We start from the raw sequence: 19,279 nt of genomic DNA on the forward strand, positions 1-19,279 counted from the left end.
TCTTCCCCAATGGAATACACATGTTTCTAATGTTAAAAAAGCAACAGTAGACCAGAGACTATGGCTTATTCACCAAAAGACACTTTTTCAAATATACTGGTCCTCACATAGGCTAATGGTAATAGGACTCATAAATGCTGACTGTTGTTGGAAATATAACTCCCTTGGTGCTACATTAGCTCATGTATTTTGGGAGTGCCTAGTATCAAGAATTTCTGGTATGAGGTGGGTCAAAGGCCCAATTTGAAATTGAATGCTAAATTGGAGCCCTCCCCCTTAAGTTTAATTCTTGGATATATTCCTGATAGGTAGCGATTACCCGGTAACAAGGCAGTGTGGTTCCAACATGCAGCTTTGGTTGCTAAACAATTAATCCTGCAAAAATAGAAGTTCAATCCCCAGCAAATATTGATGCCTGGCTCAGTGTGATCTCACAGATAATGAACAACTGAAACTCTGCAGAAAGGAAATGCCCAAAAAATTCAAAGCAAATTGGGCTAACTTTTTAGAGGTATGTGATTAATATAGATCCTGAAGATAGGTATGTTACTTCTTCTCCACGTGCTTTATCCTAACCCTCTTTATTTGCTTTGTGATGAATCTGGATTTTGGTATATTTTAGAAAATTAATAAAAATGTAAATATTAAGTGACTGGAAGTTCATATATTTATTACCAAACCAATCTTGTCTGAGTCAAAAGTGAGTAGGCAGAGAGACTCACATATGTATGTCTTATAGAAGATGAGAATTTTATTAGTAAGTTCAGTTTCTGAGACATGACATTTAACTGAGTAGGTAAGCACAGATAATGTCATGAAGACTAAACAATAGTAAAGGACAATTCTGGCCCTGCCCTCCCTTCCACAGGTGCCAAATGATAAGCAATGAAAATGGTAGAGTCTACAATTCAGCAGATAGGCAGGAAACAAAGATCTCATGCAGTAGGCATCCATACACCTGCCACTTGTTTATCTATGGACTGTGGGGCCCCCATATCTTAGGTTATGTCTACACTAGTGAGTGTACATGTGTCCATGCATGTGGTTGTGCTATAACTCCTGTTGCACACCTAAACCCCACAAACACATGTCTGATGCTGAGTAGAGGGAAAGTAAGCTAGTACACCTGATGTTGCACCGCCGACCGGAGCCTCCAGGGTCCCTTTTCGAGGCGTTCTGGTCGAAAACCAGATGCCTGGCAACCCTACTAGATACCCAGCTGGTATCAATTACAGATCTCTGTAGCTTATACCAGTTGAGGATCTAGCCCCTGGAATAAAATTGCATCACTGATTGTTACAGAGGGAGAAATTTGCATAGAGTAGCAAATTACACAGTAGGTACACCTGCTGGACCTTTGCCACAGAAAAGGAGAAAAAGACCCTCTGAAATACAGAGTAGTTTTTTTTTCTCCTTCAGGATATTCTGCTGTTCCTTATGCATTAAGGATAGAAATATTTTGTTTACTTTAGAATAACACTCCAGCAAAATTTGAATTGGAATGAAGTGGTATGAAAAGTCTCCAAATATGGTCTTCCACTGATGTCAGGGTAATTTTAACTTTGTTGTGAAGCTTAGTAGAAATGGATTGTAGAAGGGTATTATTTTAAGACTTGTTCTTACTCTTGATTGTTTCATTTCTACCATTTTAAAAATTCTCTTATTCTCATGAACAAGAGAAATAAGCCCACCTACCCAACAAGATGAATGAAAATCTTATTATTACGTTAATCATGTTGAACAATACTTAACTCCACACAAAAACCCCCAACTGTTTAATCAATTCATAGAGGAAGTTGCTACTCGAAATGAGTAAGGACGATAGCCTGTAACCCAGTTGTACAAGATATTTTTGTAGCTTGAGTGACATTGGGGTTTCCACCCAGGAAAGAGGCTGGAAGCCTTCAAATTGTAGCCCATAAGATTAGTCTGCTAGCTTGCTATATTGCATAATGTGTTTTCTTCATTAGTTTGATTGATGATATTTTTATTTTCATGGGTTTTGTTTATGTTGAATTCCAGTATATGTTACTCATAATAGTTGGCTACTATGTTTCCTGTATGATTATCTAAGAGCAAGTTAGCATAAGTGTTTGTAACCTTTGGCATAGATAAATGGACTACCAGTTACCTCTTTTTACTTTGGAGAACTGAATGGGGAACCAAACAAAGGACTGAATGTGTTCACCATAAGTCTGGAACAGACTGGTAACTGCAAGGTACACTGCAGAACATGGAAGTCAAGATTTAGGCCAAAGATAACAGTTTTGGGGATGTTTCAGAGTAGCAGCCGTGTTAGTCTGTATCCGCAAAAAGAAAAGGAGTACTTGTGGCACCTTAGAGACTAACAAATTTATTTGAGCATAAGCTTTCGTGAGCTACAGCTCACTTCATCGGATGCATTCAGTGGAAAATACAATGGGGAGATTTATATATATAGAGAACATGAAACAATGGGTGTTACCATACACACTGTAACGAGAGTGTTTTGGGGATATGTCACAATATGTTAGCCTATAGAGTAAGTGTACCCGAAGATTTATCGGGGTGAGGAAATAAGATTTGGGCATGGTAGTTTGGGCCCTCATTAAGGCAATGCCAGGACTTGATAAGAGGGCAAACAACCATGCAGGGTGGTCACTCTTTCCTATCTTCTATTAAGCTATCAGCTCAGCTTTGCAATACAGCTTAGCTACTCAAGACTCATACCTGATCTCTACCAATTTGGGGAGCCTGGACCATCGAATCCATTGGGCAAGCCAGAGACAAGGCTCATCCTCTGTCTCCTGCTACCAGGTCTGCAGGGAAGGGTGTGAGTATGCTAGTTTAAATAGTCTTTTAGTATAGAGATGTTACCATCAGGGACCAGAGAATTGTATTACTTCTTTGAAACTCTGTGTATTATATCTTTGATTATTATTTCATACATTTTAATAAAGATCTTAATATTTTGATATTGTCCTCAGTATAAGTGTCCTTGCCACACAACCCATGGTCCGCTCACGATGTTGAATCTTCTGAGTTTTCTAACCTGGTAGCCTGAATTGAGACAAGAACCCATCAATTCAGGTCAACAAAATGGATGCCCTTGGTTGGCAAGGGAGGGTGAAAATAGGGGCAGTTGCCATGAAACTCGTGACACATGCACCTGTGTTAGAAGTAAATAAATGTATTTCAGATTTAGATAAAACTACACCTGTAATAAGGTGAGCAACTTTGACTTCATTTCCTTCCAAGTGGGAGGTCTGAATGGATGAGACTAGAAGGAAATCAAACAAAAGGTGTCTAAGGTGAGGATGGGTAAATGGATTAAAATCACGGCAAGGGGCACGTGACAGAGTGCTAGCTGTAGCACCCTGATCACTGCCGTTATTGCTGCATAGAAAAGGCTGCAGGCTCAGCCAGAAGTAGTTAATCACTTTCTGTTTGGGGATTAGGGGCACCTTGGTGGTAATTACCAGGGTAGTGGTGCAACTGGGAGAATGGAAGTGGAAGGAACAGGAGGTGGGGAGCAGCTACAGCTGTAGCTGTTTAGAGGGTGAGTTGTATGAAGGATAAAAGCTGTGCAGAAAGCCCCTGTGGGAATATGCCTGTGTCATGTTCTGTTTGCAAAAGCACTGTAGAATAAAAGATACATGGTATGAAAGGCAAACAGCTTGGGTGCGTTTATGACTGTGAGATGACAGAAGCCTGCTAAGCAAAGCAGCACACTGGGTAACTGAGGGAGCACCTTGTGAAAGGAAGGGTTTTTTTTAATAACAAAGAGGGCTGTTCAGGGGAGTAGGGCAAAAAGGACAGTTTGCCCCAGGCTACCAGTTTGAGAGGGCCCCCAAACCCTTCACAAACAGGTGTTGTGACCCTGTTCACTGGGTTGCAGTGCTACTCCCTGAAAGTTGGCCTGGCAGCTCCTCTGTCATGGCAGACACTAGGTTCAAAGCTGATCGGGGCTGTGACCCTGCAGGCTAGGTTCCAATACCTGGAGCGGGGAACCAGTCCTATCCCTGCAGGACAGGAGCCAAGCTGTCACTGTAGGATGAGTGCAGTGTGAGCTTGCTCTCCAACCTCTATGCCCACTGTGGCCTCCTCTCTGTGGCAATTTTTTTTGGAATGGTGGGAGTTCTCAGTTTCAGAGTTTTGCCCCAGCTCCCAAAAATCTCTGATAACAGGATCCATCTTTCATAGAATATCAGGGTTGGAAGGGACCTCAGGAGGTCATCTAGTCCAACCCCCTGCTCAAAGCAGGACTAGTCCCCAGTTAGGTTTGCCCCCTCAAGGATTGAACTCACAACCCTGGGTTTAGCAGGCCAATGGTCAAACCACTGAGCTATCGCTATCCCCCTCACCCCATCTTTAACAAGGCAGCTCTTAAAAGGATTATTTTAAGAATTTATGCTGACATAACTATTTTGGGTTTGTAGGTCTGTGGTGCCAGGATGTGGTGTTTCCCCAAAGTAACAGAGCGTAATGGATAAATCCCAGAGGTGGGAGATATTAGGCCATAAATTTTATTCAAATCTTTGCCACTGACTATCCTTAATTTTTTTGCATTTTATAAATATTAAGCTATAAAGTTGGTAACGTTCATTGCCCCCATTTTACGTATTGAAAAACTAAAGTACCTAGAAGCTAACAGTGGGACTTTCAAAGGTGCCTAACTCCCAAAGTGCTTTTGAAAATACCACTATAATTGTCTTATACCACAGAACAAGTCAGAAGATGAAGTCCTGGCCCAACTGAACTCAATGGCAAAAAACCCTATTAACTTCTATGAGGCTAGGATTTCACTCAGCCTGAGATCCAGATTGGAATTTACACCTTCTAACTACCAGGCCTTGGTCTGCTACACTTCTTAGAGGATGCCCTTGCTAAAAGTAGACTTTTTAAAATTATCTTTTATTTCTATCTTTAAAATGAACCAGTAATAGTCACTACAGAAAAAAAAATTGAAAATATACACAACTGAAGATGTCTGTCTGCAGTCACAGCAGGCAGGAAGATCAGCACAGTAATAATTGTATCATTACTCTCCTCATGTTACAGATTAAGAAATGGAGGTTCAGAAGGGTTAAGTGATTTACCCCAGAGGTACTGTGGTCTGAGTAGACTTAAGTGTTGGATTTAGGACACATCAGTGCTAATCTTGGTTCTGGTAGGAAGTTGGTTGTGAAGTTGGGCATGTCACAGGCCCCTCACCAATCCTCAGTTTATCCATGTGTGAAATGATAATATGTTAATTAGTAAAAAGAAAAGGAGTACTTGTGGCACCTTAGAGACTAATCAATTTATTTGAGCATAAGCTTTCGTGAGCTACATCCAATGAAGTGAGCTGTAGCTCACGAAAGCTTATGTTCAAATAAATTGGTTAGTCTCTAAGGTGCCACAAATACTCCTTTTCTTTTTGCGAATACCGACTAACATGGCTGCTACTCTGAAACATGTTAATTAGTGTAAGGCGCATAATGTAAATACAACATATTAAGGCAAATGAAGAGCAAGGGGGGGACTAGAACTCAGACTCCGCTAGCTCCCACTCCTGTGCTTACTCTGCACCCTCACACAGAATTTTAGTGGAAAGAGGAGGCACCTGTTCTGCCAAAATTCACAACTCCAAACTGTAATGAGACAGAGGCATTATGCAGCTTCACAGGTGAATGTATGTACTAGAAGTGGCTTTTCACCTGCATTGCGGTGATTAAGACTTTGAATACGAACAACACGTACATTTTAAGGGGGGGAAGCAAAATTACATAAACCAAATTAGCAAAATAGAGAGATTGGTGACATTTTTGCAAAATTTGTGCAGCTCTAAGAGCAACTCTATATTTAGTGGTTAGTTTAATGCTATACTTTGTTATATAACTCTTTCTATTATTTCAAGGACCTTTTGGTGGCTGTATATACTCTGTACAGAGATACAACCAACTCTTGATGTCAATAATGCTCTGTTCGGGGTACAATATTGAACAGTATCACACCGTAATATTTTCAGATATATTAATCAAGTTTCACCTAGGGAGAACAGTTCACTATGGCAGGAGGTGGGAATGGGAGAAGGTTGGGAGCCAAGATGATGTATATAAACAGCATCATAAAATAATATTATATACATTGTCCTCTCTACTAATTGCCATCATAAATAGACAGGGAAATGTACTTCTTTTAAACTGTGATTCAACTCAGTTAGCAAATCTGGAGTGAAATGCATGTGGGGAATTTTTCTTCAAAGCTGTTAGTATGAAGGATGGAAATAAAATCTTTAAAAAGGTCATTAGGCTATTTGTAAGTATCTTGATGAATATGTAATGAATCTGCATGCACATTAAAGTCATAATTGAGTGACAGCACAAGTTGTTTACAAAGCCACACAGCTTGGTGGTCTAGCTACTAAAAAGACTGCTCTGCATGTATTTGACAGACACATAACTTGTTTCTACGTTTGAATACAAAAACATCAAAAGAAACCAAGAGATGCTGGGGGAGCTTTGTCCTGGAATGATGGCAACTGAAAAAATAGGAATTCCCAAACTCGTAGTCACTAAATTGTTCTAACATTAAAAACAAAACAAAACAAAACAAAAACCCACAAAACCCTGATGTTACCCAGACCAATGCAGGAAGCTACAGAAATAAATCTGTGTTTTCGAACTGGTGGCGTGAGCTGTGTTGCCCAGCAAAGTTCATTATTTATTAAAGATAATTAGACTTCTAAATAGCTTCTTTCTGTGATGGATAAGGGTTTCAAGAACTAAGAAGTTATGTTATATGTTGTGATACTTTACTAGTGGATTAAATTAGCTTGCAGGGAAAAAGTGAAAAAAATAATAAATTCACAAAGTTGACAAAACTTGTGTCATTTTTTTTGAAGAAACTCAACACTTGATCCAAAGCCCATTGAAGTAAATGGGAATCTTTCCATTGGCTTCAATAGGTTTTGGACCAGAACATAAATATTTGCTCTAGTATCTTCAAAAAGCTGTGAAGCACAAATTTAATTAGTGGTACACACGGAAAGTCTGAATTACTTTAAGTATTGAGCCTTTTAGAAAGAACTAATTAAAATAAGTGTTTGAATCAGTTTTCTGTATGATAAAATTATGGTCATAAACATACAAATATAATCTATGTTTTTAATTAAAATTATACCTAATAAAGAAAGCAGTAACATGTACCTAATGAGTTGGCAGAATTTTAGGTATCTATGCATGACAGGTCTTCTTGAATATAGGTAACACTATGCCAGACCAACCCAACAGCATCTGTTTTCATTTTTATTGTATTTCACAGGTTGGGGGAGAAGGAAATTCTTTTAATTACTTACTGCTTCCCCCCACCCCGCCACTCTCTCCCCCCCTGCAACCAGGATGACATAATTAACTATCTATCTTTTCATCTCTACTTTCTATAGGTGAAAACTTGGCCCTATTTAAGTCAGTGAGAGTTTTGCCATTGACTTCAATAGGGAAGAATTTCACCCAGTGATCCAATGATAATATAATAATACTTAGTTCTCATATAGCATTTTTTCAATAGTAGACCTCAAAGCACTTTACAAAGGAGGTAAATATAATCATCCCTATTTTCAGATTGGGAAATTGAGGCGGAGAGGCACCATTGTTCAAAAAGATTACAGAAACTATGGTTCTAATCCCGCATATATTTACACATAATTGTAGTCCCACCACTAATGGGACTAAGTACATATGTAAAGCTAAGCATGTGTGTCATTGTAGGATCAGAGCTTGTATTTGGACAACAGAGAAGAAGGTACTTGATTATGCAGTTTTTACAGTCAATAGGATTTTCGCCTGCATTAGGGTCCCAAGTCAATTCCCAATGAAGTAAATGGAAAAAAATCCCAATGACATCCCAAGAGTTGGATCAGAACCTAAGACTCCAGGGATGGATTGCAAGTGGGTGCTGAAGGCGACAATTAAAAAAAACAATCACCCCCCCCACCAAAAAAAGCATGTATGCATGTTTTTTAAACTATCTAACTCAATTTCAGGACAGCACAGCCCTGAACCACTGAAGTGAAGGAGAGATTTTCTATTGTCTTCATTGGACACAAGATTGACCCCTTCTTCTTAGCATATGGTCAATGTGCAGCACATGAGCAGGATTCACCACTGATTTTGGTCTGCTGGGTAGATCATTAGCTTCCCCAGCAAGGGTCGGGTACGGATGGGGAGTGTGACGTGAACACTGATCAAGGCTCCACTTCAGCAAAGTACTTAAACATCTGCTTAACTTCAAGCATAAGCTTAAGTCACATTGAAATCATACTTCAAACCTAGGATGTATTGAGGACTCTGTTGGAATTGCAGGCTATTAACAGCCATGTGTGTGTGTGTGTGTGTGTGTGTGTGTGTGACATGGTTGCGGGTCCTGCTTGCAGGCTTGAGGCTTCTGTAGGAAAGCGTGAGAGCAGAGTCAGTTTGCACACAGCCAACTAGAGTATATGAGGCGAGTTGGGGCTCTCTGATATAGGGAGCAGTCTGTTTTGTGTGGCTCTGATATAAGGTTCTTGTGCATTACTGTTCTGAATTCTCAGGAAAAAAAGTAGTGTTACATTGCAATCTTCCAGCAAAATTATTTGTTTTTATCTATTTCTCTACATGCCATAAAACACAACAATACTAGAAATCAATGAAACTTAAAGCAACAGTTAAGTGATTTACATTCTTTGCTGAATCAGGACCCATAGCAGGACTAGGAGCATCCATAATAATACATTTAAAAATGATTTAGGCAAGAAAATTTAGTGAAGAAAATGAGTAGTGATCTAGATAGAATATTAATTTAAACAGGTGATGGAGTTAAGATTCCTTCAGTTCTAATGTTTTCAAACACTGTCAGCTATTGACACTGTGACAAAGCTCTGTCCTTGCCTCCGTGGGTCCCGTGTTTCCTGGCGGATTTCGCTAGCCTCAGAGGCTCACTGTGACCCTCCACATAACACTTCTCTCTCTAGAGACAAGGGTCACAGTCTACTGAGCCATTTTCATCATACACCAGCAAGGGAGGTGAGGAGACGCTATTCTTCCTTGCACAGTCTCTGTTGTCTCCCAGTCTCAGTGGTTAATCAGGGGGCAAAGGTTGGGGGGGGGGGAGCCTGGGCCCACCCTCTACTCTGGGCTCCAGCCCAGGGACCCTAATAGTATCAGCTATGGTAGCTGACCTTTTAGAAATATGGCATGTACAATTCCCTGGGCTACTTCCCCCACAGCAGCCCTCACTTCCTCAAGCTCCACTTCACCCTTACCTCAGGGCCTCCTTCCTTGTGCCTGATATGGTGTGTACCACTCAGTCTCTCCAACAGCACAACTTCCTCCCACAGCTCCTGACATGCACACCCACCTGACTAACTGGGAGGCTTTTAACTAGTTTCAGCCAGCCCCTGATTGGCTTCAGGTGTCCCAATCAACCTAGCCTTCTCCCTACCTTCTGGAAAGTTCTTAATTGGCCCCAGGTGTCTTAATTGACCTGGAACAGCTGCCATTTCACTTATCCTGGTACCAAGGATTTGTTTAGCCTGGAGCTAATATATCTATCTCCCACTACTTTTCTATAGCCATGTGGCCTTGCCCCGTCACAACACATAATCCATTTTAATAAGACTTTGATAAATCGCATCGTCTTACAGACAGCACATAATGCATTTTTTTTGTAGGAGAATCTTGCTTAATAAGTGGTCAGACTTCAAGCATAAATTCATAGCTGTAGATCAAAGTATAACTTTTCTCATAAAATCTAGCAAAGTGAGTCATAGGTAAGGCTATGATTTAGTCACAGGAATTTTTAGTAAAAGTCACAGACAGGTCATGGACAATAAACAAAAATTCATGGCCTGTGACCTGTCCATGACTTGTACTATAAATACCCTGACTAAATCTTAGTTGGGGGGGCCACTGCTCTTGGGGGAGTGCCTGGGGAGCTGCTCCTCTGCGGGGCCAGTGCTTTGGGGTGGGGGGTGCCCGGAGCCAGCGCCACCAGCTGCCAGGGGCTGCTGAGCAGCAGTTGCTCTGGCTGCCCCGGGACCACCCACCCACCACTGCTTGGGACTGCTGCTCAGGCTGTCCCCAGGGTTGGCCGCTGCTCAGGCAGTCCCTGAGACCAACTGCCCAGGGACACCCAAACAACAGCTGGTGCTGCTGGCTCTGGGGCTTCTCCAGCATCGGCCAGTGTGGCTGTCCTCGGGGCTGCCTCAGCAGCTGTCACTGGGGCTAGTTGCTTGGGCAGCCCTGGGGTCAGCCACGCTGGCTGCTGCTGAAGTCATGGAGCCCTAGTAGTAGGGTATATGTGGTTCCCAGCTGGAGGAGCCATGCTCACAATAGCTCTCCTCGAGCCAACATGCTAAAAATAGTAGCTATGGTAGCATGGATAGTTCCTCAGGTAGTTGCCCAAGTACATACCCTCAGGGATCAGACAGGTTAGTACTCAGGGTGGCCAGCTGCTCCTGCCACTTGCCTAGGCTCATGCTACCATGGCTACATTGTGATTCTTAGTGCGCTAGCTTGGGGGGAGCTAGTGCAAATATGTCTAATTGGACTGTGAATCACCGCTACCCCATCATAAATAAAGGGAAGGGTAACCACCTTTCTGTATACAGTGCTATAAAATCCCTCCTGGTCAGAGACAACATCCTGTTACCTGTAAAGGATTAAAAAGCTCAGCTAACCTGGCTGGCACTTGACCCAAAGGACCAATAAGGAAACAAAATACTTTCAAATCTTTGGGGGCGGGGGGTGGGGAGGGGAAAGGCTTTTGTTTGTGCTCTTTGTTTACGTGTTGTTCTCTCTTGGGACTGAGAGAGGCCAGACAAAAATCCATCTTCTCCAATCCATCCTAATCCAAGTCTCCAATGTTGCAACCACTATAGGTAAGCCAGGCAAGGTGAATTAGTTTATCTTTTGTTTTATGTAAATTTTCCCTGTGTTAAGAGGGAGGTTTATTCCTGTTTTCTGTAACTTTAAGGTTTTGCCCAGAGGCTCTGTGTTTTTAAATCTAAATACCCTGTAAAGTATTTTCCATTCTAATTTTACAGAGGTGATTCTTTTACCTTTTCTTTAATTAAAATTCTTCTTTTAAGAACCTAATTAATTTTTCATTGTTCTTAAGATCCAAGGGTTTGGGTCTGTGTTCACCTGTACAAATTGGTGAGGATTATTATCAAGCCTTCCCCAGGAAAGGGGGTGTAGGTCTTGGGGGGATATTTTCGGGGAAGACATCTCCAAGTGGGCTCTTTCCCTGTTCTTTGTTTAAAACGCTTGGTGGTGGCAGCATACTGTTCAAGGACAAGGCAAAGTTTGTACCTTGGGGAAGTTTTTAATCTAAGGTGGTAAAAATAAGCTTAGGGGGTCTTTCATGCGGGTCCCCCCATCTGTACCCTAGAGTTCAGCGTGGGGAAGGACCCTGAGAACCCCTGACTCCAATATACTACAAAGAAAAAATAAAGACTTGTGTGATGCTGCTTGTGTGACACATAGTGATGGAAATGAACAAGAATTGATGAGTCTTAAAATATTAGTGAGGATGCCATTTACTGAAATGGGAACAAAGTTAGCCAGATGTCTAAACAAGCAATATTTTATCATGCTTTGAAAAATTAATTTTCTTCAGCACTCAGACATTGTACTCAACCAAGCGGTAAATGTAGGTGATTTACAGTTTTTCCACAGGGTAATAATAATTACCCTTTTTGTCTCAGAAAAGAGTTGTTAAAATGACTTTTTTGCATGACAAATGGGAAACAGAGTATTGTGAACTAAGTTCAGCAGTAGCCAGTTTTGGAGGGCCAATAACTGACTTAAAATATAAGTTGCTAAGTACTGTAAATTAGGGATGTTGATTAATTGCAGTTAACTCACGCGATTAACTCAAAAAATTAACTGCAATTAAAAAAATTAATTGTGATTAATCGCACTGTTAAACAATAGAATACCAATTCAAATTTATTGAATAATTTGGATGTTTTTCTACATTTTCGAATATATTGAATTCTATTACAACACAGAATACAAAGTGTACAGCGCTCACTTTATATTACTTTTGATTACAAATATTTGCACTGGAAAAATGATAAACAAAAGAAATAGTATTTTTCAGTTCACCTCATACAAGTACTATAGTGCAATTTTTTATAGTGAAAATGTAACTTACAAATGTAGATTTTTTTGTTACATAACTGCACTCAAAAACAAAACAATGCAAAACTTTAGAGCCTACAAGTCCACTCAGTCCTACTTCTTGTTCAGCCAATTGCTAAGACAAACAAGTTTGTTTACATTTACGAGAGATATTGCTGACTGCTTCTTATTTACAACATCACCTGAAAGTGAGAACAGACGTTCACCTGGCATTTTTGTAGCTGGCGTTGCAAGATATTTATGTGTCAGATATGCTGAACATTCATATGCCCCTTCATGTTTCGGCCACCAATCCAGAGGACATGCTTCCATGCTGATGGTATTTGTTAAAAAAATAATGCATTAACTAAATTTGTGACTGAACTCCTTGGGGAAGAATTGTATGTCTCCTGCTCTGTTTTACCCGCATTCTGCCATAGATTTCATGTTATAGCAGTCTCAGATGATGACCCAGCACATTTGTTTTAAGAACACTTTCACAGCAGATTTGACAAAATACAAAGAAGGTACCAGTGTGAGATTTCTAATGATAGATACAGCACTCAACCCAAGATTTAAGAATCTGAAGTGCTTTTCAAAATCTGAGAGGGACAAGGTATAGAGAATGCTTTCAGATGTCTTAAAGGAGCAACACTCTGATGCAGAAACTACAGAACCCGAACCACCAAAAAAGAAAATCAACCTTCTCTGGTGGCATCTGACTCAGATGATGAAAATGAACATGTGTCAGTCTGCTCTGCTTTGGATCGTTGTCGAACAGGGACCATCATCAGCATGGATGCATGTCTTCTGGAATGGTGGTTGAAGCATGAAGGGACATATTAATATTTAGCACATCTGGCACGTAAATATCTTGTGACGCCAGCTACAACAATGCCATGTGAATGCCTGTTCTCACTTTCAGGTGACGTTGTAAACAAGAAGCGGGCAGCATTATTTCCTGAAAATGTAAACAAACTTGTTTGTCTGAGTGATTGGCTGAACAAGAAGTAGGACTGAGTAGATTTGTAGGTTCTAAAGTTTATTTTTGAATGCAGTTATTTTTTGTACATTTTCTACATTTGTAAGTTCAACTTTCATGATAAAGAGATTGCACTACAGTACTTGTATTAGGTGAATTGAAATATACTATTTCTTTTGGGTTTTTTTATAGTGCAAATATTTGTAATAAAAATAAATATAAAGTAAGCACTGTACACCCCTTGCATTCTGCATTGTAATTGAAATCAATATTTTTGAAAATGTAGAAAACATCCAAAAATATTTAAATAAATGGTATCCTATTATTGTATAACAGTGCGATTAATTGCAATTAATTTTTTTTAATCACTTGAAGGCCCTTCTGCAAATACCTTTGTAATATTCCCCCAGGTAGCTGCAGAAATTAGTACAAGCCATGTAAATTGACTGACATATTTCTTGCAGTGTAGGTGTAGCTGTGTTACTCCCAGGATGTCAGAGAGATAAGGTGGGTGAGGTAATATATTTTATTGGACTAACTTCTGTTGGTGAGAGACACAAAATTTTGAGCTTCACAGAGTCTTCGGGTGTGCAAATTTTCTGACTCAGATAATTTGGCCTTTCAGAGTTACTTGAAGTCAAAAAGTATCTAATTACAAGAGTTTTCTTCACTAATTCAATAAGATTGAGGAAGGAGATAGCAGAGCTTCACATCATCTCAAGTCACTGACCATTGCCCAGTCAGTTCTATTTTAAGTTCCATGACTCATTTATTTTTTTTGTGGAGAAAAACATTGGCTATAGATATTACCAAGCCATTTATGACATTTGCCAGAAAAGTGTGGCCTAATTGTAGAAGATAACGTTCTGTAAAAGTTAAATTTCCCTAATATTGCCCTGTACATCAGGGTAAGATTTTATCCCCCAAAACAGTTGAAGAAAATAAAAGAAGAATAAAAAAGTCTAGAAAGTGAAACATCTTCCATTTTAGATAGACAAGGTAGGTGAGGTAATATCTTTTACTGGATCAACTTCTGATGGTGGAAGCTTCAAGCTACACAGAACTCTTCTTTAGGTCTGATGAAGGAAGAAGAGTGTCTATTTTAGATCCCAGTTTGATAACCTGTCATTAGACATAATATAAAGCCCTTCTGTTCCCTTTAGCAATAAGCTTGAATGATTTTCCCTCTTTTACAAATAGGATTGTCTCCAGTGCAATGCACTACAGTGTCTCTAATAATGAGTTAATAATAAATCCACTTAGCCATCTAAATAGCATTGCTGGTGTTTGCAAGCCCATTCACAATAGTTAGCTGGTATGAATAGGTGTTTACTACAGTACATTTCCAGGAGTGTGGCCCTTTGTTCTCTTCATGCTGCTTGCCTGCTCTATTCTGGCTGCTAAATGTTATTACTATGGTTGATGCTTATATGTAAAACTATTCTTTGATTAAAAGCAATTATATCTCAATACAACACATTTATCTGTAGTTATTATGCATTTCTGTAACCATTCAATGACTGAATGTTTGACTCCACTAGGGTGATGCCAATTAAGCAGGTTCTAAATATAATAGAAATGTCTGAAATATAATAAACTTGTCAATTGCATTTCAGCATGATAAAATATGGTGAATTATATTTTGTATTCTATGCCCAACCATTTTATTATGGTCCTGTATATTATCTCCCATAAGGCTCAACTTGTGATTTTTCCATTGTTAGTAATTATTATTATTATTGTTTCTTAATTAAAGGAATTTACAGGAGAGGAGTGTGTTTGTTGGAACTACAAACTGTTACTTTAAGAGTGGGGGTGTTTCATGGTCCTGCTTGCAAGCTAGGGGGCTCTGTAGGGAAGCATGCAATCAGAATCAGTTTGGAAAGAACCAGCCTAGAGCAAAGTGGGGTGAGTAATGCCCCTCTACCTTAGGGAGCAGCCTGCCTTCTCTCTTTCTGTTTTTGTTTACTGTGCTTTATTCTGGAGCCTAAAAATAAAAGCAGTGTTACATTGGAACCTTCCAACAAGAGTATTTGTTTTTTATCTAACTTCTCTGTGTATATGCTGTGACCATAATAGCTCACAGTACCTCGTGCTACCACCACTACATATTCTAGGCACTGAGCCTGAATCCTGCCTCTTGGAGTGCTTCTTTTTCATGGGACGAGCTGTCAGGGCTGGATTAATAAATAGGCACTATAGGTCTATGCTCATGGACTCACATGAACATCTGAGCTTTCATTTAAAAAATAGTAAGTTTCTAACTCAGAGTTGCATAGAAATGGGTGGGAAAAAGCTCAAGATGTTCCTTAACAATTCCGAGGAAAATCAGAGCCTTCTTTTCTCCAGCATTTAATCTGATATCTATCATAAACTCTACTTTTAATGATAAACAAAGAAACTTCATCTGGGGCAGGCTGTTGTTACTGCAGAAGCCAAAATGGCAACAATGATGAACAGTGGTCAGTCCAAATGAGAAGTTACAACAATACAGATCTAGCCTAGATTCAAACTAATCACTAGAGCTGGCTGGAAATTAGATTTCCTATTCTGTGGACAATTCAAAACAAAACAAAAGTTGTTCCAAAATGGAACAAAAATGAAATTTTGAGATTTCCTGAGGAAAGGGAATTCTAAAATTTCATTTAGAAAAAAATGAAATGACATTTCATTTCTACATTTTTACAATGTTTTTGAGGCTCCATGAGCTGTCCAGATTTCTGGCAGCCTGTAGGGTGGGGAGCTGGGTGGCTTGAGGAGGTGGAAGTTGGACCAAGTTTTTGGGCTGTCAAGGAGCCAGAAGCCTAGAAGCCTTGGGATCCCCAATTCTGATGGCTGCCCACTTGGTTTGCTGTCCTGGAATTGGAGACCTCGAAACCCTGGGAGCCTGGACTGCTGAGGAGCCCTGAGCTTGGGAATTCAGGGTTCCCAGCAGCACCAGCAAGTAGGCTGTTAGGGAAGTGGGCCGGTGAGCTGGCAGTCAACCAGGATTCTGTTGGAATTTCATGAAAATCTCTTCTGCAGAATATTTTGATTTTGATGAATTGTTATTTGTCCATGGAAAAAATTCCATCAGAAAATTTCCAGTTCTACTGGTGTCCTAGTGGTGAAAGCATGTCTCGGCACATAACCAGTCCTCTGAACCAGTTTGACCCCTAGCATGTGTTTCTTATTTAAGTGAGTTTGCTTCCCAAACATTTGCTTCTGTCCATCTGATTCTTCCAACAGTGCATACGTTTGTAAATGTAAGGTTTTCTCATTAGTGTCCAGCTTTTTGCATGCCTTACGTTGGTAACAGCATTGTGAAAATATATTTTAACCCATATTGTTCCTCCTAGAAGTGGAGAATCTTCTGAAACTTCATGCTGCTAATCACGAAGGGGATTTCAGTGAGGTTCACTGCTGCTGGGAAGTGAGTTATGCTCTATGCTTCAAGATGATTCTGACAGGGAAATCTTGTTTTGAACGTCTGTGGAAGTGTTAGAACACACTGTTTCTGCTCCCTCAAAGAGCAACAATAATGAAGGACAAAATTATTTTAGAAACGAAGATATTCACATAAATTCAATTCCCTATTGAATTGCTGAAACCTGTGCTTCATGGCTTATGAAACATTTGTGAATACTAAAAAAAAATCACAGTGAAAATTAACAGCATGTGCTGCAGGCAGTTCAAGAGCTGTATCTCTCTATCATTTCTATTTCCCCTCTGATATGCTCCCATTGTGCAGAAGGCTTTGTAATGAAACAAAGGATCCAAAGTTTGAGTGACATATTTCCTATCTTATTTTTATCTATTATTCTAAGACCTGTTATCTTGAAGGAAAAGAACACATCATGTGTTGCATATAGTAAACATCATCATGTACCTTTTTTAGACTGTTTCAGTGACACAGTGTCTATTCCAATGGGGAAAATAGCTTAAATGCAATGTTGAGACTGAGATATCAAAAAACCTAACAACGAGGAAATGCAAAGTTAAGAGTGGAAGTTCAACCTTAATTCTGCCCTTCTTGTGGTCATCCTTTAACATATGATTTTGCTTAAAACCACTGGAAATCATAGAGCTGGATGAACTATTTCTTTTTTTCCCCCTTTGGAATTTGCTTGCTTTTAAGTTCATTTGTAAAACTGGGGCAGTTATTGGATCAATAGTTGGAAACCTTGAACTCATTGGAACTTGAACTGGAACAGATCTCTGTTCCACTTTTAGAGGCAAAATTGAAGACACACAGAAATGGTTGCTTCCATTCCCATGTGCCCTGATTTATCATTATATGTATTTTGGGGGGGTTGGGTCAACCCAAATGGAAATATTGTGGTTTGTTGAACCAAATTGAAATATTTCATTTTCAGTGCAGCAGTTCAATCAGCGGGGAGACTGCTATGCTTAAAGCTTTGGAAAGTCATCCTATCTACAATACCCCTTTCAGGTAGTTGAAAGCAGCTCTCAAATCCCTCCTCATTCTTCTCTTCTGCAGATTAAATAATCCCAGTTCCCTCAGCCTCTCCTCATAAATCATGTGCTCCAGCCCCCTAATCATTTTTGTTGCCCTCTGCTTGACTCTTTCCAATTTTTCCAATGTCCTATTGGAAAGAAACACAATTTGGTGGTTTGTGTAGTATGATAAATCTGAGATACACAATACTGAAGAAAGCATGTAAGTCTTACTGTCAAGATTCAAAAAACACTGTTCTAACTCATGTTATTGAAAACATTAGACAGTACATGGTAGAATGAAGGTGGTTGAAATTCAAGTAACATTATCTTTGAATTCAGGATTCAATTTGGGGGGAATATATATGGTGGATCCCCAAGCATATTTACATATACATTACATACATGTGTATAGGTATGTGTATAAATGTATTTATGTTTATGTGCTCTGAAAGGCTTCCAGTTCACTTTTTTCCCTCTTTCTCAGGCGCCCATGTGCACTGCTCACATACACACAGAGAAAGACAGATAAAACAAGGCAGGAAAAGGACAGTAAGATTCTGGCATCTGGGGAACAGAGAGAGAGAAAAATATAGACAACAGACAAAAAGTGGTGGAAAGGAAAATGTGAGACAGAAAGAGAGGTGGGCAAAGAAATTAAGAAAAATAATGGGAGAATATGAGGAAGACAAAGAAATGGAAGCAGAAAACGATATTATTAAAATTAGAATCAGAAATATAGGACTGGAAGGAACCTCAATAGGTAATCTAGTCTAGTCCCCTGCACTGAGGCAGGACTAAGTATTACCTAGATTCTAGACCTAAGAGATGTTGCCTAACCTGTTCTTAAAAACCTCCACTAACAGAGATTCCACAACCTCCCTGGGTAATTTGTTCAGTGCTTAACAACTCTGACAGTTAGGATGTTTTTTTAAAATGTCTAACCTAAATCTCTCGTGCTGCAATTTAAGTAAATTATTTCTTGTCCTGTCTAATGGATAAGGAGAACAATTTATCTCCTTCCTTTTTATAACAACCTTTTATGTGCTTGAAGACTGTTATCATGTCCCTGCTCAGTCTTGTCTTCTCCAGACTAAACAAACCCAGTTTTTTCAATCTTTCCTTTAAGTCATGTATTCTAGCCCTTTAATAATTTTTGTTGTTCTCCTCTGAAATTCCTTCAATTTGTCCACATCTTTCCCAAAGTGTGGTGCCGAGAACTGGACACAATACTTCAGTTGAGGACTTATCATTGTGGAGTAGAGTGGAAGAATTACTTCTTGTGTCTTGCTTACAACACTCCTGTCTAATACATTCCAGAATTTTTTTTTTTGCTACAGTATTACATTGTTGACTTATATTTAGTTTGTGATCCACTGTAATCCCATTTCATTTTCTGCTGTACTCCTTCTTTGCCAGTCATTTCCCATTTTGTATTTATGCAATTGATTATTCCTTCCTAAGTTTAGAACTTTGCATTCTTATTGAATTTCATCCTGTTTATTTTGACCATTTCTCCAGTTTGCCAAGATCATTTTGAATTCTAATCCTGTCCTCCAAAGCACTTGTAACCCCTCCCAGCTTGGTATCATCCACAAACTTTAAAGGTGTACTCTCTATACCATTATCCAAATACTTTATGAAATTATTAAATAGGACCAGACCCAGGACAGATCTCTGTGGGACCCCACTTGATATGCCCTTCCCGGTTGAATGTGATCCACTGAAAATTACT

The sequence above is a fragment of the Eretmochelys imbricata genome, chromosome 1 (assembly GCF_965152235.1).
Source record: "Eretmochelys imbricata isolate rEreImb1 chromosome 1, rEreImb1.hap1, whole genome shotgun sequence".
NCBI classification, from domain to species: domain Eukaryota; kingdom Metazoa; phylum Chordata; order Testudines; family Cheloniidae; genus Eretmochelys; species Eretmochelys imbricata.